Source organism: Protopterus annectens, chromosome 4.part1 (assembly GCF_019279795.1).
Source record: "Protopterus annectens isolate FY-2018-M chromosome 4.part1, PAN1.0, whole genome shotgun sequence".
Classification (NCBI taxonomy): domain Eukaryota; kingdom Metazoa; phylum Chordata; order Ceratodontiformes; family Protopteridae; genus Protopterus; species Protopterus annectens.
Genome location: NC_056734.1, coordinates 136,100,985 through 136,125,246, shown reverse-complemented (window position 1 = coordinate 136,125,246; position 24,262 = coordinate 136,100,985). Strand labels below are relative to the sequence as shown.

Genomic DNA, 24,262 nt, shown 5'->3' with positions numbered 1-24,262 from the left:
CGACTGGCGTCTGAGAAGTTCTGAGGGCTGGTGCGTGCAGATGTCACTTTTATGGCCTATGCTCTACTAGCCACATCGGATGTACCACACTCCATACAGCGATTGAAATATTTTGTATACTGGCCGGATGTTAGTGTAGCAAGAGGAGAAAACCCATATGTACAGAATACTGCAACATGGGAATAGGAGGACATCTGGAGCTAGACACTTTGTAAACACTCTTGGTGCAGTGCACAGTCCAAAGGGTAAGGCACAGAACTGATGATGTGACCCAAACATAAAAAAATTAAGAAATGCCTGAAGTCATAGTGAATTGGGATGTGATGAAAAGCTTCTTAAGTCTAGGGTTACCAGGAAACTTGAAAGTGAAAGAAGAGGCAACAGGTTGTGGAGTAACATTTTGAATTTAGACACTATGACAAACAGGAAAAGAAAGATCCATGAATAGTGTTCCAAGGACTACCTCTCTGACACTACAAACATACTTGAATAAAAACCTTCCTCACCTGTGAAAGAAGAACTGGTAATATCACTCCTTGTGGCAGCATGTAATGAACTAGTGGAAACAAGAGTCCGATATAGAGGATGAGGAATGATCCCCTGGAAAGGGCGAGTTTTCTTTCATTGCATACCTCTCAACCTCAGAGCATGAAATCTGGACAAAGCGTAAAATAATGGGTTAACTAATCTCCGACCAACCGACCTAAATAAAATGAAATCTTGCTATAACAACATGGCCATGTTTGCTACTCAAGCCTCATATAGGTCCCACCACTGGTTATCCCTTAAGCAGCTCAACTGGCTTAAATTGCCTCACATCCTACAACTCAATCAACTATCTATAGCACACAAACTTTACTGCTTTCCTGATAGAACCCCAGCACTTCGACAACTAATACTTACCTTTTAGAGCTTTACGCTCTAGTAATCAGCACCTCATAACCGCCATCAAACACAAACAATGCTGGGAAATCCCTTTTTTGCCAGTACCACTGCCAACAACTGGAACTCACTACCAAATGAAATAACTTCTACCACCTCCACATCTCATTTCAAAAAAACTGCTGAAAACCCACTATCTAAATAACTGGCTATTGTCATGCAACTCCCCAGGATAATCCACACCACGAAATTGTTTCAGAACTTCAGCTATATATACATAGTATTACTTGGATTACTGTATAACTTATTAATCTCTGCTACATTGTTTTTACTGATGTATGTAAAAGCTATTAAAGCACTCTCTTATATTATAATGCATTGTAGAATATTGTTACTGTTTCTGTTTTGTACTGTATTATATGCAAATGTTTGTATTTCTCTTGGAGCTTTTCTCTCCGGACCTCCACTGAAAATGGACATGTGTCCAGTCGGACTTTCCCGGTAAACAAATGTAAACGACATGCATTTTCTGAAGGATATGAAGTCTGAAACCCAAATGTATGTCATTATTTAGTGACTTCTATCCTTAGTGATTTGCCAGAAATCCACAAATTTTATGCGAAACTGACCAAAAATGAGGTAAAAATATGAGCATTCTGCGAAAATACCGACAATGGAAAGGTACTGCCCACTGCCATTTGTAACTTATTAGTATTACTATTAAATACTTTTACAAAATCACTTATGCCACAGGCAAACTTGCATTAATATAAAAGTAGTCAAACCATATTAACAAGTTCACATTAACAAACACACGACAGATAGCAGTACATGTGGTGTAACCTAAGCAACATTACAGAAATTATTCAATTCCTGCCTTCTCTTAAATCTCATCAGTCCTCCAAAACATTATTCTGCATGTATTGTTACCATAATTTTCATGTTTTCTATGCATTTTACTCCTAACCCTTTACTAAAGATCCCACTCCCTATTCTTTTATCTCTATTATAATATGCATTACTTAAAAAGTGTAGTTAATTTAGATTTTGATTTCCATTTTCTAGTAATTCCTTTTTTTGGGCAACCAACAAAATTAAACTTAACAAGACCTTACTATATCTAGGCAATTCAGATCCTGTTTCCCTGCTCAAAATATTTCCTTAGTTACACTTATTTGCTCGCACAATATTCCCAACAGAGTACTCTGTAGAGAACTGTTAAAGTCTGCCATCTCATTCTACTCCCAAAACATACATTCCCAGTTACCTCTTTCTTCCCATCACACCAACATTTGCCATCTACCTGAGGAAAAAGTCTTTACAAACACTTCCAAGCAAAACTCCTAAATCTAGATTTTTTTTTTGCATATTTGGGACCCATACACCACATGTCCTCCCATTAGATATTGAATTCACAAATAAATAATCTTCCCAATCTTTTTGATTCCAATAGTTATTGTGCAATATTTTATATGCCCTGCTAATTATCCCTCTAACAGCAGCTTCTGTTCTAGATTCAATTAAAAACTCAACCAGTGCAGGTCTTTCATTTAGGATTCCTCTATCCTTTTAACTATAATCAGATATTAATCCCCAATAGGAAAGGCAATATTACTAGCCTGTAAAACAAATTTCTTCTTGGCTCTTCCCATTCTATTACCTTTCCTTCGCTAATTATTTGCTCACAGTACCGTGGGACTTTGCTATCTTCCTCCAGTAAAGTCCAGCTCTCTTGTCTATTCTCTGTATCCCAAATTGTAGTCATCCCTATCAGCACAATCTTCTTTCTCCATTCCCATGTTGGCTTACTTCTTAGTACACCGCTATGTTATAAATATTTGTTATGACAGTTATTCCCCTCAAGGATCTGCATCCAAAATTCCATTCTTTCAGAGATCCCAGATGGCTGCTACCCTATGAGCACTGTATCTACTTAGTTCCTAGAGGGAAAAACAAAAATAAATACTAGGTACAGAGACAACTTATTCAACTCAAAATATGACCATCGGATAGAAACACATCGCCTCGAATTAGTACTAGATATATAAACACCACGACACTATCCCAAAAAGTAAGATTAATCTGGATCTGAGCAAGCACATGTGGCTGACTGATATTGCGAGACCTACTATACTAAACTACTGAATTCAACAAAAGGAGAATAACTGACAAATATCTTCAGAAAAATAAAGCTGAGGACACTGAAAATAAAGAGAAGAAAAGATGTCTAAGTAACCTGACAACATGGAGGCACAAGTTACCAAAGAAGTTACCAAAACCAAAATTTCTGCACTTGCTTCACCTGAGAAAGACGCAGCAAGAGAGACCTAGAACTCGGAAGCTATACAAAACAAGTAAGTAAAACTACCCCTAAAGCTAAACAAGAGCAATCTACGACACTAGAGCTGAAAACTACCCTACAGCCAATTCAAATGGCCATACAAAAATTCTCAGATAAACTGGAAACATTTGGGAGCTCTATTCTCCAGATAGCACACAGGATGAAAATATTTGAGGCCAATGCATTAGAAAACAAAATTAAAACTGACCAAGTTAAAAAAGACTCTGATAAACACACAAAATACATTCAATAACGTCAACAAAAATTTATAGATCTAGAAGCAAGATCTAGACAAAATAATATAATCATCAGAGGTATTCCAGAAAGCACTGAACAACCTAATGCAACATATACAGGAAATCCTGGGAATACTGCTAGAGAATATGCACCTGGTAAAACAGATTAATATTGAAAGAGCTCAGAGTACTCAGACCTGCACCCAATATGGAAAAACCAAGACAAGTTTATATTAAACTACTTAACTATCAAAATGCGTCTACAATTCTATCAGCTGCAAAGAAAAAAAGACAATGTAGAATGGCAATAAAAAATACTTTACACAAGACCTCCCTTTACAAATAAAACAGGAGAGACAGAAGTTATCAGTTTTTTGTACTTACCTGATTCCAAAGAACATAAAATTCCAGATGAAGTATCCCAATTTGCTTGTTTTTCAGCATAATGGCTCCAAATACTCAGCCTCTACAGTAAAAGAAGCCAAAACAGCATTTATGAATGCTTTTAATGAAGCTCCCACAAACGAAGGCAAAAGCAGCAATAAACTACGAACTCCTACTTTAATAGCTTCCCGATCATTTCTGGTTAGTATTTTGACTGTTTTTAACTCATTCTTACCTAATTTTGGCATTAAATCCTTTTCAGATGTTTTTTTCAATCAAAATCACAGCCTTGTTGTATTCAGAAGTGCAAACCATACTCCCATGAGGGCCGCTTGACCTCTCAACTCTATAAACATGCGAGATTTGAAGAAAGAAGCATTTTTCCACCTAGTCTAATATTGGTAACAGCCGATCTGTGTCCAAGTCATTGGAAAAAGCACAAATAAAAGAACAAGGACTAGAGACTTTAGAAGGATTCTTACAAAAGAAACACCTCCAAATAACGAGGAAATGGAATTAAAACTTTTACTTTATGCCACTAAGCAGCACAATGATGAAAACAACCGCAGATTCAACATTAGATTGCAAAAGTAAAGCTGAGACACTAGAAGAGACTGAATTGCATACAGGACTTTTATAAGGACTCTCTAAACTGGTACCAAACTATAATTAACCTAACAAATGCAATAATTATTCCACAATTTGCAAAGTGTGTTTTTTTTTTTAATCGGTTGATGCATTTAATATCAGAAGCCTAAAGGAGGCTCTTAAGCATACTGCATTAGTTTGTCTGAGAAAGTGAGTACTATGTAGCATGCTTTTATAATGATGCATTACGTAACTTAGAAAACAAAACTGCAAAAAATATTATACGTTAAACGCACTAGTTTTCTTGAGGAAATTCTGCATCTATTAACAGGATTAAAGATGCTACAGACTAAAGGTCATGATTTACTGCATAACTATTGCAGAAAGGTGCAATTTTACCAGATACATTTAACCTATATAATGCTAAATATGCATAACACCTAATACAATGATAAAACACTAATATTTTAAAGGAGACACTGGGATTTGACGGTCTCCAGTTAAACTGGCTCTAAGCGCGTATTACTACTATGGTTACAAGAATAGCAAAGAATTCAAGTGTAAATACAGTGGACATAAAAAGTATACACACCTGGATATAAAAAGTATACACACCCCTATTAAAATGCCAGGTTTTTGTGATATAAAAAAAATGAGACCACAATAAATCATTTCAAAACTTTTCCCACCGTTAATGTGACCTATAGCCTGTACAATTCCATTTAAAAACAAACAAATCTATTATGTGAAAAAATATAAAAAATAAAAAACGTACATTAAGCTGATTGCACAAGTGTGCACACCCTTAAACTAATACTATGTTAAAGCACCTTTTGATTTAATTATAGCATTCAGTCTTCTTGGGTACACACCTGCCATTAATTAAAGAAACTCTAATTAACCCCAAATAAAGTTCTGCTGTCCTAGTAGGATTTTCCTGACATTTACTCAGTTGCCTGCTACAGCCAAAGCTATGGTTCGCAGAGTACTTACAAAGCATCAAAGGGATCTCATTGTTGAAAGGAATCGGTCAGGAGAAGGATACAAAAAAATTTCCACAGCATTGGCTATACCCTGGAACACAGTGAAGACAGTAATCAAAAAGTGGAGAAAATGTGGGACAACAGTGACGTTACAAAGAACTGGACGTCCCTCCAAAACTGATGAAAAGACAAGATGAAAACTGGACAGAGGTTGCCAAGAGACCTACAGCAACACTGGAGAAGCTGCAGGAATTCCTGGCAAGTACTGGTTGTGTACTATATATGACAACAATCTCCCATATTCTTCATATGTCTGGACTATGGGGTAAGCATTGCAAGATGGAAGCCTTTTCTTACACAGAAAAACATCCAGGCACAGCTAAAATTTGCAAAACAATACATCAAGTCTCCCAAAAGCATCTGGGAAAATATGTTATGGTCTGCTGAGACCAAGGTTGAACTTTTTGGCCACAATTCCAAAAGGTATGTTTGGCACAAAAACAACACTTTGCATTAACAAAAGAACACCATCCTCAATGTGAAACATGGTGGTGGCAGTATCATGCTTTGGGGTTGCTTTTCTTCAGCTGGAACTGAAGCTTTAGTCAAGGTGGAAGGAATTATGAATAGTTCCAAATCAGTCACTTTTGGCTCAAAACCTTCAGGCATCAGATGGAAAGCCGACGATGAAGAAGAATTTCACCTTTCAGCACAACAATGATCCCAAGCATACATTCAAATCAACAAAAGAATGGCTTCACCAGAAGGAAATTAAAGTTTTCGAATGGCCCAGCCAGAGCCTAGACCTAAAACCAATAGAAAATCTATGGGGTGCCCCAAAGAGGGCTGTGCACAAGAGATGCCCTTGCAATCTGACAGATTTGGAGCGTTTTTGCATGGAAGAGTGGGGCAAATATTGCCAAGTCAAGATGTGCTATGCTGATAGACTCCTACCAAAGAAGACTAAATGCTGTAACTAAATCAAAAGGTACTTTAACAAAGTATTAGTTTAAGAGTGTGCACACTTATGCAACCAGCTTATTGTACATTTTAGATCCCCCCCCCCCCAAACAGATTTGTTTTTCAATTGAATTGTACAGGTTATAGGTCAAATTAAAGGTGGGAAAAGTTTTGAAATGATTTATTGTGGTCTCATTTTTTATATCACAAAAACCTGGCATTTTAACAGAGGTGTGTGCACTTATGTTCACTGTATGTATATCTATACATACATACATATATATATATATATATATATATATATATATATATATATATATATATATATATATATATCTGTGACCTTATTTTCTTGTTAAGATACTTCCAAAATGATTCCTTAAATTTTGTTTCTGCAGTAAACAGACTACTGACAGTTTAAATTACTTGTTTAGTGTGTTTAAAACAATAGAAATGCATATATTAGTGTTACCCTTACAGTAATAAGTGGACTATAGTCTGTTAGATTTGTCTCGGAAAGGGATAGGTTCTCTCTCTGATACCACATACCAACCAATCCTACAACAAAATATATATGCTGTAGATATATGGCTTTAAATAACTATAACAATACCCTATCTACACTACTTTGTAGGTCAATGTCAACTAACAACTACTCCATTTTTCTAGATCTCTTACCTACTATGACTATATTTATAACCCTGGTTGAGCTGGGAGATAGCTCAGTACTACGGGAATGGACACGCATCTGGACTCTTACCAATGTGAGGTTTCTAAACTGATTTACCATATTTTCAGACCATTTTCTTCCAGGGATTTACTAGATGCATGGTTACTTACCCATCACTTTAGTAAAAACTTCCTAGTTGTAATGTTTATCTCTTCCAGGCCAAGTAGTTACATGAGTAGGCACAGAGAAAGGGCAGGAAGGGATACTGTACTGCTTGCTGAAATCATAATACAAATCCATTTTCTATTAATACTAAGAAAATTAACTAAAAACTCATACACACCAACACTTGCAAAAGTATTAACCTTATACGATGTGGAATATTGGTTCTTGGAATGTAAAGGGGATATAGATACCCAAAAAAAGGAAATTATTTTTTCATTTAGCTATAATGTCAAAAGCGAATATAATCATGATACAGAAGACCCATATGCTAACTGATCAATGGAAACAGGAGTTAAGGAAAAATGGATCAAAACAATTGTGGCCACGGAGGACAAGTCAAATAGCAAAGGTGTTGCAATTATTGTCAAACATTTCAAGGCACTATTCTGGAATGATACTGATCTGGAAGGCAGATGGTGCTATATAACGATCAAATCCCCAAATATTAATGAACCTACATTTCTCCTAAATATTTATGCACCATGCATAAAAACAGGATTTCATAGTACCCATATACACGTTATCTAATTTTCCCTAATATTGTTCAAAACCCTCTCATAGATAGATCAAACACTAGCACTTCACATAACTCACAGGAAACTGATGCACTCAATGAGCTAAAAAGAGACCTTCTACTTTGATTCATACCACATTCAGACAAAAAAATCATAATGACAAATATACATTCTACTATCAATGTCACAAAACTTGCTCTAAGACTGGATTTTTTTCCTAATATCAAATAACTTTCTGACTTTTGATATAGCGCATAATACAGATACAAGATTCTTCTCAGATCATTCCAAAATTATGCTCACTATTAGCTGGTTTGGAAAGACAGACACCACCAATCAATTTAATTGGACCATAAATCCCAATCTGTTAAATAAAGAGGAAATAATTCAGAAGTAGAAACTATACTTAAAGACCTTCTTACACAGACTCTTCCAAATGCCCTTTGGTATCCAATGGGCCTCTGCGAAGGCTGTAATTAGAGGAATAATGGCCAGTAAAGCATTGTACTACAAGAAAAAACATGCAGCTAGAGACATCACTCAAAAACAAAATTACTGAACTTGAAAACAAATTACAAATTATGAACAAGAAATAGACAAATAGCTCTACGTTAGAAAGAATTATACCTTTTAAATGCCAATAATCTCTCTTTTCAAGAAATAAAAACAATAGCCAATTATGCTGAATGGGCACAAATGCCATACAAATTCTGAGCCAAACTAATAAAACTAAAAAAAAACTTTACAAATTGTTCAGGAATTTGTATACAAAGACAGCTCCAACCAGGACAATATCCAGCTATTTGAGGAATTGTACTCGCGTGCATACACAGAACAAGCGAACATTATAATAAATCAAGAAATGGAAATATTCTTGAAACAACTAAATTTTCCAACACTCTCACAAGATCAGAGAAAACACCTCTCATCTCACATCATACTCCAAGAAGTAATTACAGCCATCAAAAATCTTAAGTAGAACAAATATCCCCAGGACCAGACAGATTCATACCGGAGTTTTATAAAGCTTTTATTCCAACAACTTATAAAATATTATTAAATCTTTTTAACTACCTTATAATTAATAATATTACTGGTCAGCATCTAAATGCATCAAAAACAATATTCTTTCTTAAAGACAAAGCTGACCCTAAAAACCCGGGAAACTACAGACCCATATCTCTAATCAATGTGGACATAAAGATACATGCCTCCATCTTAGCCAATAGATTAAAAACTGTGATAACTAGGATCATTTCACCCTATCAGTCTGGTTTTATTCAACAAAGACAAACCTGTGATACCACCATAACATTGGATGATAGGATTACCTTGTCTAATCAGAAATACTCCCCGCTTTTTGCTCTGGTAATAGACTCATCTAAGGCTTTCAACAGAATCAATCAAAAATTCTTATTTCCAATACTACCATACTTTAACATTCCCTCAGAATTTATAACATTCATTAAAGTATTATACTCCAAAGCACTTACTATACTACAGGTTAATAAAAGATTCTCTTCTAGAATAGATATTAAAAATGGAACTAGACAAGGATGCCTCATCACCATCTCTCTTCAATTTGTATACTGAACCACTATTTCTACTTATTACACAAAAAACCTATCAACAAATACCAAATTTATGTAATACAATGATCTTAACCTCTACAAGCGCCTACTCGAAATTCTCTATAAAATAAACCCAGAAAAATCACTATTTCCTACCAATCTAGCCTCCAAACTAACAATATACCCTCTGCCCACAAAAATTAAATTTAAGCACACTATGAAATACCTCGGAATTACTTTTCATCAAGACTAGTCATTGGTGTACCAAAGCAATGTAACAAGCCTATGGTCGACAATACAACATGGCCTCTATAGATGGGAAAAACTTAATTTATCTGTATTACCCAGGATTGCCATTATCAAAATGAACATCCTACCCAGAATGTTACACATGTTCAATGCTACTGACATACCAATACAAACTAATTTCTTCCATAAACTGCGCTTCTCTCTTTCCAAGTTTATTGTTGTTTTTCTTTCAGCTTTTCCCAGTTAGGGGTCACCAGAGCGGAGCTCCGGTCCGCTAATGATTGGCAGTTGATTTTTACGGTGCCAAGGTGCCAGCCCAATGTCCAACCTTCAACAAAGGCACGCCCATTCACGCATGTCATTCGAACGCCACTTGACCGCGGGGAGGACATGCAGACTCCACACAGAAGGTGCTCCAGCTGAGAATCAAATGGGAGAACCTTCTGCTGAGAGGCAACAACACTACCGCTGCACCACCGCGGCTTTCTCTTTCCAAGTTTGTATGGTGTTCTAAATCAGAGTTGCATATAAAAAAACTGATTCTCCCTAAAAAAAAAAAAGTTGGCTCAGCACTCCCAGACTTTAAACTATCCTATGACATAAGAGTCAACAGGGTCCTGGCAATATCTGAATATAACCCAAGCAAAAAAATATGGTCTCCTACTTGGACAACTCTATTATAACTATGTTAAATCATTAAACATAAATCCCCAGGCTCTCCCATTCTTGGACAAAAATAGTTTGAAGAACATAAAGTTACATAAAACAATTGTAGACAAAATGAAGGTACTGCAAAAACTTAACTCACTGAATTTATATAATGCCTTTATTATAATGTAACCTCTACATATGAATCCTAACCTTAAGATTACTGATAAACTTAAAACCATGCCCTTTGCTAAGGGAGCTGACAGTGTTAGACCTGTACTCTTCTAGGAATCAATCCCTCACAGAGCTGAGAACAACTTTGAACTTACTTAAACAATACCTAATTATGCCAAGACAAATCTGAGATGTGTGTGCCAGTATACTAAATAATCTTACATCACAGAGAGAGAGAGAGAGAGAGAGACAAGTTTAGTCAAAACACTCTGGTCTCAACTAACAAGGAAATTGATATCCAGCTCGTATAAACTCATTATGTCAATAAGATACCAAGAAGAAAGACTTTTCTCAAAATACTGGCATGGCATAGACCCACTAATTTCTAATGACCAAATGACTATTCAAATGACAAATAAATATATTCCCTTCAGAAAACTGAGCTACACACAATTCATGACACTAAATAATGCGTAAAATACCCAGACACTAAAACAAATTTAAACCTGCTTCATCCCCCTTATGTCCACATTGTGATAGCCAGAATGCTAACCTACTTCATATATTCTGGTGCTGTAAATACTCATACAAACTCTGGTGTTCACTCAAAGTCAGATTAAGCAAAATGGGATATGAGAAATCTACATTATCCAGGAAATTTGCCCTATTATATGTTCCCCCTATGAAGCTAAAGAAACAACAAGAAAGAATATTAATTACACTATCCACACTTATAAAATATTATTTTACACTGAACTGGAAAGACAGAACTCCGATGTCTTGGAATGGATTCAGACCACAAGCTATTAGATACATAACAGCACACAGATTTTTAATGCATACCCAAAAACGATAAACATTTTGTTGAATTTTGGAACTCGCTAATGGATCATATACTGAGATAATACCCACTGACTCCTACCAATGTCTAATTATTAAAAATAAAACTGTATTTTTTCTACAATCTGTCCCCAACATCTCTCCCAGTCCATCATTCACTTATCAATACAACTTTGGGCTACTTGTTATAATCCAGCCTAAATTTTACTCTTCCGCAATAGGAATCTTTACATACCAAGTACACTTACAATGTCATCATATTGGTTGTGTTTTACTGGCAAGCAGCACATATGTATACAAGTATATATAGTTTATTGAATGATTTAATATTTTCTCAACTTTTTTGCTAATCATATGTCATAACCCCATCCTATCACTCGGTTACATTTCATTGTACTTAACATTGTTATTTAGCTATATTTGTTTTCCTGCCTGATATGTTTGTTCTTGGTACTGAACTCAATGGAAATGTCATTTAAGAAAAGTCAATAAAGAGATTGTTAAAAAAAAATCCTATTTCCTTATTTCTTGAATTACCCCCTGCTTCTTTGTTGTCCCTTTCCAATTTGAAATGTAGCTTTCTGCTTGTGTTATGTACAAGAGCCTTAGCTGTGTATCTCCAAAATATCCCATCATATCAAGTACTTTTAAACCTCCTTGTTCTACTGGGAGGATCATCTTGGCCCACTTGACTCTTGCCCTCTTCCCCTCCCAAATAAAATCTCAGCTCTTAATTCTATCCACAACTTATCTGGTTGACAAATATGCCCAACCTGTTTATAAAACTGAAGGGACTAGAAAATGTTTACTGCTTATATCTTGCTATCCATATCCACAGGTAAGAACTTCCAGTTACTCAGTTTTTCTATCATCTTTTGTTTAGTCTCTTCCTATTTATTATCAGTTGCCATAAGAAAATCAGTTTTATTCCATTCTCCTAAATACTTTTTTATTATGTTCGCAAATATGGATATCACTGAACCAATTCATGTACAGGTAACATAGTTTACAGCTAAAACTTTTGTATTATTTTCATTAATTTTATATCTTGGAAAAAAAGACAGAACTCTCTCAATGTTCCAAAACATTGAAACGTCCATTTCTGGTTCTATCAAATACAAAATATCTGTAAATAAAGCTAAATTTTCTTGAACAGTATTCCAATTATATCCTTGAATTTCTGAGTCCCTTATTTTCTTTGCCAACAGCTCTAAATAAAACATAAAACAAAGGAAAGAGAGGACACCCCTGTCTGGTTCCTCTGTTCAGGCAGCTTATCAGAGAGGAACCCTCCCACTTTGACTCTTGTATATCCTTCTCCTCCTTTTGGCTTTTCCTGGTTAGGGGTCACCATGGCAGAACAATCTGCATAATGATTGGCAGTGGAGTTTTACGGTGTCAAGTTGCCAGCCCAGCACTCAACCTTCCACAGAAGGAACATACACGCAACACACACCCACATGCACACAAACACACCTAGGGCCAATTATTTAGTGTCTCCAATCCACCTATAGCATATCTTTGGGAGGTGGGAGGAAACCAAGCACCTGGAGGAAAACCCACATGACCACAGGGAGGACATGCATACTCCGCACAGAAGGCACCCCCGCTAAGAATCCAACCGGAGAACCTCTTGCTGTGAGGCAACGCTAACCGCTGCACCACCGCCGCCAACCATATTCTAGTATATCCTTCTAATTAACCTTACTCTATGCGGAAATGCAAATTCTTCCATTGTCCTCCTCATATTTTACTCTGTCGAATGTACTAATCTATGAACCTATGATACTCTGTTGAATGCTTTTTCTGCATCAAGGCCTACCAATAACAGTGGATCACCGGGTCTACTTCACGTTGTTGTAAGCTGACAATATAGAGTCTGATATTGTTGGCACAACAATATCGAAAGTGAAGAACACTGTGCAAGTAAACGGAAATCTCCGTAAAGGGAGATTTCCATTTACCTCAAGGTAGTGCGGTCTCAGAGTTGGTATATTTAAGTAGGGGTGTGTGGGGGACATAGCCCCCCACATGGGGGGTTGCAGGGGGTCTTGCCCCTACCTACGCCATTTAGTTTTTTTTTTTATTTTTTTTTTTACGTTATTCAATGTTTTATTTAATCAATAAAGGTTGACCATCATTGATTCGATTAAGTAAGCTTTCGATAACGTGATATAGACGTGGATCATCATTGTTCTATTAATACTGTCAAATGGTTGCCTCCCTTCCACAAAACCACATTGGTCCATATCTTTCAGTTGTGGCATCACCTTTGCCATTCTTTTAGCCGTTCGACAAACACTTTATAATCATGGTTGAAAATTGACATGGGCCTATATGAAGTTGGAACAGATGGGTCGTTACTCTCTTTAGGCTTTACAGCCACATCTTCTTCATGGATGTTCTTAACAAATATTTTAAAATATTTGTTAAGTAAAACCTTCTAGATCTTTAACACTTCCTTCCCTCCTAACTTCCAAATTCCACCGGAAAACATCTATTCCTGCAGACTTTACTGCAGATTAGCAATATCATTTGTATCTCAAATCCTCCTATCTTAACTGTTAGTTGTTGAGCCACATCAACATTGGCATATTTGAGCCTTCCACAGTCTTCCATATTTGTGTGTGTGTTGCTTCTTGATTTCCCCACTTCTCAGCTTTATGTACATTTTGTCTGTGCTCAGGAGTCATAAAAACCAGGTGCTTAACAGCAATCTTTCTAAACTCATGGATATTATCCAGGTACTCCCTTACTCTCTCTTTAGCATTCTGCAACAGTTCCTCTTCTTGTTCTGTTGGATTCCCCTTATTTTGTAATATTTTAAGAATGATTTAGAGGGGCTGAAAAAGATTATTGCTTAACCAGAACTTTCTATTATTTCCACCCTATTTTTAATGTCACTTTCATTTTATCACACTCACGAGCTATATCTTCCGAGGAACCTTCCAACTCCCCTAATAACTCCTGGATATTTTCAGCTATCCATTCCTTAAAATGCCTTCCTTTTAAAAGATAGGTGGAGAAGCACCAGCGTCTCAACTTTACTTCATTACCCTGCATTTTTACCTTAGTAATTGGCACATGATCTGAAATAGTTATTGGATGTGCATCAAAGTTCTCAATTAAATGCACATGTTCCTGTGAAATATAATTTCTGTCTAATATAGCCCAGTTATTGTACCTTGGGGAATACTGCAAATTATCTCACTTCTTACTAGAGAATTCACGTCTTTCATACCAAATATTTTCAACATTTCTTCAGAAATCTATTCTTTTTGTTTTATTTTTCCTTCTAGGTCCCCCAGATACACCGTCATTGTTGCAAATCAAATTACAGTCCCCACGTGTAAGTAATATTACCTGCTGAAAGTGGATTTCTCCCCAATTTTTTAAGCTCCACAACAGTAGTTTTAGGTGGAATATAAATACATGCCAGCATAATTCTTGCCTCTAGCCAGTAGCCCCTTACTATAATCTGTGTTTTTCCCCTCTATCACTACTAGAGCTCCTCCAGCAATTAAAGTACACCTCTTTGCCTTTCTCCTGAACATTCTGCAGAATATCCACCCTGAAATCCTCTATCAAATTCCCAAGCTAAGTTTTTTCCAAATACGTCTCCTGTAGCATTGCTATTTGCACACTGCATTTCTTCATTTTTTCTTAACACTGGAACCTATATCACATTTTACAAAACTTTGTTTTAATAAAAACAAAAGACTAAACACATCCCCTGAACATTCCCAGAACCTGTTAGCTTAATACAAATACACAACTATGCACATCATCAAATAATGAAGTTTAACCCTCCTAACAAACATTTTGCCAAACAGCTGCTAATGCAGGCCTTAATTAACCTGAAATTGAGGTTATCCATGCTAAGATGCATGTTATTGCCTGTGCTTCTACTTACACTAATTGAAGACTTTTTTTAAGCTTTACTCCCCTGCTTCATGTGAAAAAAAATGGTATGCCTTCAGAGATCATTAACTCTTAGCCTTGAATAAATCAGTGTTTTGTCTTTTATTGCCCTATTATAAGCTTGTATCCATACAAGCATAAGAGAAAAAAGAAAAATGCAGTCCTGTGCAGCAGCCTGATAGACTAGCTGAAACATTTACTGCTAAAGGAAAACTTTTCATTATACTCTGGGTCCTCATATTTACTTTTCACTTAAAATTTTAATTAGATTATATTAAGCCATTAATGCAGGAATTCACATATGCAAGAGACAAAAATTTATCAGCACTACATACATTATGATCTGTGTACTTTTGTACCACATACCCCACTTCAACAACCCAAGATTATAGCCTACCAAATATGCTTTTGTCCATCTTTTCACCTGTTTAACAAAGTCAACAAAAATCCACTCTTTCTACTTATTCTTATACAACCACATTTCACAAACACATGATGCTTTGAAGTCTCAATTATTCACTAACTTCTGTGTTGCCGATTTTCTTCCTGTTCATCTCCATCTCTGGAATCTGGTTCAATTCACCAGTGCTCCCGATTCTTCTGGTAAACTCCTGTGCTTTTCTTGGTTTCAAGCAATCTCCTTTGGAACAGTGGAAAATGTTTTACTGGCAAAGCCTCTGTGTGCTTGTGATAAGCAAAGTTCCCCTCTACCTGATTGCTCTTTTTTTTGTTGAACAAACTTTTGCATTTACTCCTTAGCCTATTCTGCATCAAAAAAATAACTTTGATTGACCAGGAAAAATATACTGAAGACAGCTGGATGCAAAAGCATACACCTCACACCTACCTCTTGACATTCCCGGATTACAGGAATGTATGTTTCTATTTGCCTGGTGAACAGGGAATCATATTCCACAAAGATTTGACTGTCTTCAGCTTTGGATACTTTGCGCCCTTTCATCACAGTTTTGTCAAGATAAACTCTTTCCGCTACTTTGCATCTTTACTAATGAAGGTCTTGTCTGCTTTCTCATCTCCAAATATTGTGCATTTACATGGTGTGCCCTTTCAATTATCAGATCCTGCTGTGGAAAACAAGTCCAGCTGCTTATTTGTGCTTTCTTAAAATTAATACAATCTGATCCTTCTAGTTTTTCTGGTACAGCAGAAAAGCTCAGGTTTCTGGTTAATTCTACCATTTTTGAAACAACTCTCCTTGAGCAGTTTCATACTCAGCCAGTATTTTCTTTATTTCAGCCACTGCTTTTTGCCATTTTATCAGCTCATTTGAATATCTAAAGTCTCTTCCATTTTTCAGCCTTTTGTTATTTGAACTGATATACTCTTTTCAGTGTTTCATTTATTTTAATCAGCTCGGAGCACATTTGACTTTTCTTCCTCTAGATTACTGTAAGACATGCCTTGCACCAAAGCTGGCGTTTGAACTGCTTTTTGCTTAAGAGCTGCAGGATATTTCCCAGTTAATGTTTTCTCTTCACCTTTTTTAGTTAATTTTCTTTCAGGGTCTCTTCTTTTTTTCTTTGTTGGCATCCAAGTACTGTACTTAGTAGCCAGTAGCTGTATTTTACTCATGATGACAATATGACTGGCTGTTTCTCAGTTTTTTTTTTCCACACTGGGAGAAAACTGTAGCTGTTTATCTGTGTGCAGTCACCTTGAAAGACCTGTCACCTGTAACCTTAATGAAATTTTTCAGAACCCATTTGTCTGAAACAATATGTTGCCAAAGAGAAAACATGAGATTCAGGCTTTCTGGAAGAAACAAAGGGGTCAGAGTAGGAAGGAGTCACAAGGCATCTTGAACAGTCAAGGCTTGTTGGACTGCCCTTGGTTTGGGAATGTTCAGGATTTACAAAAAACACACAAAAAAAACAGGCAATAATCAGGATGACTCAGGATTTCTTTCCCTTGCCATTTATTCTTAAAAGTCTGTTTACCTGAATTTTGCTGAAACTATTTTTGTGCCAAAAGTGGATGTGGAGACAGAAAATCCCTTAGACAATTTGGAAAGGGAGGGATAAAAATCTTAAGATATTATATGGTTCCATGTGTCCTTTTCATCACACTTTTTAATCACCTCTGCAGCAGAGGGGTCAACACAATTCCTATCCAAGAAAGGATTTAAAATCTAATTTTTAACATCTGGGAGGTGCTGAGAATACAGCCATGCAAACCCTTAAACAGTACTAGTGGCTGTATCCCTGGAAGTAACATCAACAGAGTCACACATACACTGCAAAGAATGAGTAATGACCTGTGCAACAGACAAAAATAAGTTAAGCCACAGACTGCAGATATTCCTCACAATTTCACAAATTGTTGGAACAACTTTAACATATCAGCCTGATGACACAAAATTTTGAAAAACAAAAAGTTTCAGAAGTATATGCTTTTTCCCCATACCTATCAATTTTCCCATTATCAGAAAGAGTAGGATTGGAATCAACTAAGAGCCTAGCAGCACGGGGATCAACTAAATCTAGAGCTGCTGGGTCAAGTTAGGGAATAGTGCACAAAATAAATAAATAAAAGATTGAGGGGCTTTATACATCCTATCTGCCTTTCCAGGGACAGCTGGCTGACTATCAGGAAAATTGCATGCAGCTGCAGGTATACTCTAAAGCAGACAGAAGAGGAAGAACAGGTATGGGCTCTGGAAAATGCTTCTGTAACACCCATTTTTTTTCCAAGGGCTGAGAAATTGGAGTGTTCTCCCACTGAAAACCTACATTTTAGCAATCGTCTCAGAGAACCCCCACCCCATGTTCCTTTTTCTGTTTCTTTTGACAAGAAAAATGGGGCCAACCATGTTACTAATGGTATCGGCACCTTCCCAGGGATGGGCACAACATTCTGACACAACAGGGAAGCCTTTCCTGTTCCCTCTCAGAAGGCCAGCAAGAGAGACTCTTCCTTGTACACTGAGGGAATCCCAACCACCACAGATGACGTGGCTAGTCCCTGTTCCATTGTGGCTGCAGGTGCTAAAAGATGAGTAGTCTGAGGTATAACAAATGGCCACAGCAGGGGCACCACCTGCAGCTATGGCAAATTGCTAGCCACTGTGTTGGCAAAGGCTGTTTGCTTAACTTTTTATTTTTTGTGGCCAGAGGGACCGACCATGAGAATGATACTTTGTTCCGTGGTACTGCCAAAAATGTTGAAGTTGGCAACCTGTGTTAAACGCACTTTATCCACAGAAAAAAAAATGTATTTTCATTTACTTTACACAATTTTACACTAACAGGAAAAAAAAGCGCTCCTGTTTAAAAATATTAGTCTTGTGATAGTTTGTTAAAACACAAAACTACTAGCTTTAAAATAACTTTCCTGAGGAGCAAAGTAATAAAATACAAACAGTATTTATAAAATGGAAGGTTTTCCACCAAAGGAACTTAACTTCCCAGCAAAGGAAAAGCACCAAGCTGATTGTCCTTCCTCAAAAGTCTGAGAGCAGCATACTTTTCAGCAGTAAAGCTTTTGGTCTTAAGGGCTTGGCGCCCAAACTTCTCTTAGTCAACTCAGCTCATGCTAACAGCTTGGGTGCATAGAAGATGCCCTAAAGCTTTGGAAACAGGTTGGCTGTTATATTCTAGCCAGGATACAACCCCATATAGCTAAGGCTATGGAAACTGTGATCAATATGATGACCATCTTAGAGTTGGTATATACAAGTTTGGGGGTGTAGGGGGCTTGGCCCCCTGCAGAAAGCAACATTAAACAAGAACATTTCCTGCAGCTCTATTTTATTTAGTAAATTTAGGGTTCATCATTACGAGTCTCAGAATAACAGGGAGCCCACTCCATCTTTATATGTATGATGTTAAGTTAACAATATTCCACAGGGCCAGTTTAGTGATCTGCTTATTAAATAAAAAGGGGTTTGGAACCTGAAACTTAATCTAAACAGGCTTTGTGGCAACTACTTATCTTGCCTCCATCAGTTAGAGGCATTTAAAAGGAAGGACAAGCAGGCTACAACGAATGAAAGCCCATGACCACAAAGAGTATTTGCTCATCTTTTCTCTCAATTTGTTTCAACCATTTTCAGCAGAAAAAATGCCATTTCCTAAAAAGCCTCTAAAATGTTCATAAAAATTATAAACGGAGCTATACTAAAACATCACAAGAGAGAAAAACAAGGAGACTAAGCAAATTACTATGTGATGCCTGTTCGTCTTTTTCTCCCCACCTGCTTTTTGCATATTTCACATGCTGGCAGACTAGTCAATTTAGTGGCTAGAGTACGATCTTCCTAGTTAGAAAACAAAACTGATGCCACTCCTTAAAAAAGCATTCCTGTAAACGCTGCCCTATTCTCCCTTTCTTCCTCCTAAACAAAGGATTTTCAAACTAAATTGAAGGGCTCGAGAATAATTCCTATTACATCAGGCTGGCACCTAGGCACCATGAAAATCTACTGCCAATCATTAGCGGACCGGAGTTCCGCTCTGGTGACCCCTAACCGGGAAAAGCCGAAAGAACAACAACAACTACCAGTCAGCAAGCTGAGACCAGTTATTTGTTTTTTCCTTCACAGTAAAAATGTAGTTGTTCTGGTTTTGGAATATGGTAGTGTAACAATATGCTACTCCCTAAAGTTTACCATATATTCTCCCAACTGGATCACAGAAGTGAACAAAATATCCCCATACTTTGCTCAATCTTCTGTTTTTATACTAGTGACAGCTGACTTAAGTATACTAAAAAATTCAACATGCAGATGACATTACTTTTCTCCATGAATTAGCACTTTCTGCTTTGATGTGCAAGACTAACATAACATGTTCAATAAGAAATTATTTCTTAATACTTTATATAAAAATAGAAATCATTCCCACTGGCATAAAGTCAGGTTATGCAAACAATGTGTGTATATAACCTAAAGCCACAGATTACAGGACTCATGTAGGAAGGATCTCTCTGTAAACTGCTTCAATTATGATGCAGCGACATGCTAGAACAAGTCATCTGAGGCAGACAAGTTACACAGTATTCTAAAATCTGCCTTTGTGCATATTTAACATATGAAGCAGACCTATCCTACATGATTAAAAGCCAATTCTAAACTACGAGACCAGGAACTCTTCTCGAATTACAGACTTGCCTGGTCAAAGGTTTACATGATGTTGCTTAACATAACATTAAAGGAATTCCTTCTTCCAACAGAGCTTTTGCAGTTATGATAATCTCAGGGTTTATGTAGCAGAAGTTACCCACACAGGATGAGCATGTGGTTCAACATTAGTCTTTTTCTTAAAGTCACAATGATCTGACCTGAAAGATTAAATGCCAGCAAGTACAATTTTGTTGTATGATTTGTTTAGTCTCACTGTCCAAAATTTCTTGTCAGTGTAGTTTAAGGTAGTTTCATGAGAATGGCAGTAAATGTATTTGCTCTTTATAAACGGCAGATACAGTTTGACTACAGGGTTACTAAACAGAATGCTGCAGATGGGGTAGCAGAAGCACTTTTTGATTCCAGTATGATTCACCTTTTCTCAGAAAGTTGCATCTGTTTAGTCAGTATATTAAAAAAACGTACTGAGGTGAAGACTCCCACATGGAAAGAGACTTGCTCCAATGCACAATATTAAATTCTTTTTCTTTCTGATGTTGTTTTACTCTTGTTTTAGTTTCAGTACTTCTGGATCTGCCTTCCCTGCCTTCATTGTTTCAGACAATTCTCACATTGGTTTGCCAGTTTGCCAATTTCTTTACTGTGTTAAATTGCTAAACATTCTAAACTCTGAATCCCACATGTCAAAACAGACCACATTATGACTGCTTGTTCAAATCCTGCACTGCACCCAAAAAGCATCCGAGTATGGGCTGCTCTAGTGGCAGAGAGAGACACTGATAAAGCCCCAAATATAACCTAGCCTAAAACAGGTTCGATTAAATGCTTGGGTGACTGACACAGCAGCAGGGAGGGATGGGCATATTTGTCCTGGGGGTGGATACTTGCTGGTGATACTTCCTAAGGGGAGGTGTGCTCTAATGAGGAAGTTGCCCTCAAAAGTAACCAGTCAGCATGGGAAGGGGGCAGGGAAAAGGAAAAGTGGGTAGGGTATACAAGAATAAAAAAAAAAAATACACTGGAAGGAAGCAGAGACAATAGATCCCCCAGAACACTGATCCACAAGTGGCCCAAGCAACACTGGAACATGGGGCAATGGGGGCCGGGCCGATACAAATGATTTACGAGTGGACCAAATGCATCACATTGTAATGGGGTTACAAATCATTTGTTGAGCACAGCAAAGCATGGAACTTGCTACGAAGTTGTCCTGATGGATGAAAGGGTTACCTGCAATGGGTGTAACAAGGCAGCCATGTGTGTGTCTAAATACAAACACTGCTAGCATTGTTGTATTAAATGATATTACGTAAACATACACTGCACTCACTTTTCTTTAGTACTTTTTTTTTTTTTTTTTTTTTTTTTTAAATGTTTGAAGAGAAACACTGGTGTTAAACACCTCTTTAAAAACCCATCTGATTCCCACTCGGCCATAAAAGCCAGCAACCATGTACCACTTGGACTCAACTTCATTCTGAAACTTTTAACAGTCCCCCACATACCTCTCAACCTCAGCATGTGAAAGTCAGAGAAAAACACTTTGGAAAGTCAAGTGCATCCACATAAAGACAAAAAAATAAAAACTTATTGGGGTACCTCATTACCATAAAATAGTCATCATTTGGCATTTGCAGTGTCCTCCACATATACAAACATGCACTCATACAGATGAGTATGTAACCACAGAATAATCACATGCACAGCTCTGTACCACTCATACTATGTAACCACAGATAATCACATGCACAGCTCTGTACCGCTCATACTATGTAACCACAGAATAATCACATGCACAGCTCTGTACCACTCATACTATGTAACCACAGATAATCACATGCACAGCTCTGTACGCTCATACTATGTAACCACAGAATAATCACATGCACAGCTCTGTACCACTCATACTATGTAACCACAGATAATCACATGCACAGCTCTGTACCGCTCATACTATGTAACCACAGAATAATCACATGCACAGCTCTGTACCACTCATACTATGTAACCACAGATAATCACATGCACAGCTCTGTACCGCTCATACTATGTAACCACAGAATAATCACATGCACAGCTCTGTACCGCTCATACTATGTAACCACAGAATAATCGCATGCACAGCTCTGTACCGCTCATACTTCTGCATCATATTCTTGCCTTGTCCTGCAGAGAACTTTTTTTAAACAGAAAAACACAGACTATAGGCTAGCAAAAGACATTACACTTTTACTCTTCTTACTGGTCAGAAAATGTAAGCAGATGTGAAACCTGTTGTTCTGTTTACTCTAATTTACTTAGTTGTGTTTTAAAAATTCGTCTCTGATGTTAGGCCTTTGTCCCTGAATCTTGAAGGACAAGTAGAAAACTATTTAGGGGACAGAAGCAGCACACATATAGAGTCTTGCAGACAAGTCTTCCTAGAGATTCCTGATTTGAAAAATCATAAATGGTATCACCGAAAATATTCACTGCCCTACTTAAGAATTCATAATGAAACACTATTAGTACAATGCAATAGTGATCTGCTTTAGATTAGATTCAAAGAACACTAATCATTTTGTCAGTTTCATATTGCATGAAAGAAACCACCTTTTTAATCAGTCCCCAATTATTTTACCAACAGCTATATAGCTGAACATCCCACTGACAACATATTTATCAGTTAGGTAAACCCACTTTCCACATCTTTGCTTTCAGGTGTAATGCAGGAAAACGGTCTGGTTAACTGACTTGCTAAGAGTAACTCAGTAGGTAAATGAGGACGGAGGGCATCAATCCTTGGAGTACAAGGATATTACAAGATCTGGCAGCAATATATATATATATATATATATATATATATATATATATATATATATATATATTTTTTTTTTTTTTTTTACTTTTATTTGGATGTTTACAATACTGAGGACTAAATATTTGACAGTTAGTTGCAGTGTTATGTCTGTACTCAATTTGTTCAGTATACATGTAGCAAATCCGGAGACATTATACTGGTTCTACTTGGTTGGACCTGCTTTGTGCTGCATTTCTTTGCTACAAACTGCTACTGAATTGATCAATTCAAACTGGATCCAACCTTGGAGACAGTCTCAAAGACATCAGTGAAGTGATTTTTTTTATTAAATCTAATTTAATCTACGCACTTTTGAATTGCATTTACTGCTAATCCCTTAATACTATTCACTGTGTTGGAGTTTTGCTCAGTTGGAACTTACAACTGGTTTGTTAAGTGTTTATAACTGTTATGTAACATGCCCTACTCCCTTAGTTTGCACAGTTGTTAAAGGTTGTGACTAGTAGTGCACCTTGGCTCTTAAGGTGCACCAAGTTGTGTATCGCTGCTGTTACTGCTCTGACTTGCATGTTGTTGCTATTTGCCTGTAAAATCTTTTGCTGCCCGCAGGTCAGTTGCTCATACTGTTGTAATAGGAGCTCCTTGCTGTTCCCAAACAAGTTTGCAGCCACTGACTGTTATCTACATTTCCCTTTGCACTTAAGCTAGCTAGTAACTACATTTGAATGCATCCAAGTATGTGGCAACAGAGTCTGACAAACCACAGAAGGAATCACTATTTGGCACCCAAACCTACTGACACTCTGAAGTTTGTGTTGTGGCAATTGAGTCAGCCTCGCTCCTTTTTACTGATGAGAATAAAGCTTTAAGTGCATAGTATGTGGCAACTATGACAACCTCTAATCAAATTATTAGTAGCAACTGAAACTACAACTCTAGAGTACGTTGAGTGTATTTTTACTCTCTTCAAGTCCTCATTACTGTATTACAAAGAATTCTATGTATGGCTCTCTTACTACTGTAACTGTTGTTCTCCATTGCCTAATTTAAGACATCTCCACAGCACAGTTTACCTACCCAACATATTTTGTATGCCTACTGACTAAATCGGTTCAATACAGCATTCCTATCCTTGGTAATTCAATCCACCTGAGAAATGTGAGAAGTCCAGCCT

General features: G+C 37.0%; 1 long non-coding RNA gene across 2 annotated transcripts in view; it reads right to left on the bottom strand.

The window, feature by feature from the left end:
- Window positions 1-24,262, bottom strand: part of LOC122800778 — a 1,511,100-nt gene that overhangs the window by 874,509 nt on the left and 612,329 nt on the right. The window contains exon 2 of one of the 2 annotated variants that reach the window (XR_006364639.1): window positions 3,844-3,925. The exons of the other annotated variant lie outside the window; for it this stretch is intronic. This is a non-coding gene — a long non-coding RNA (uncharacterized LOC122800778). The remainder of the gene's footprint in view (window positions 1-3,843; window positions 3,926-24,262) is intronic. 2 annotated transcript variants of the gene reach the window in all.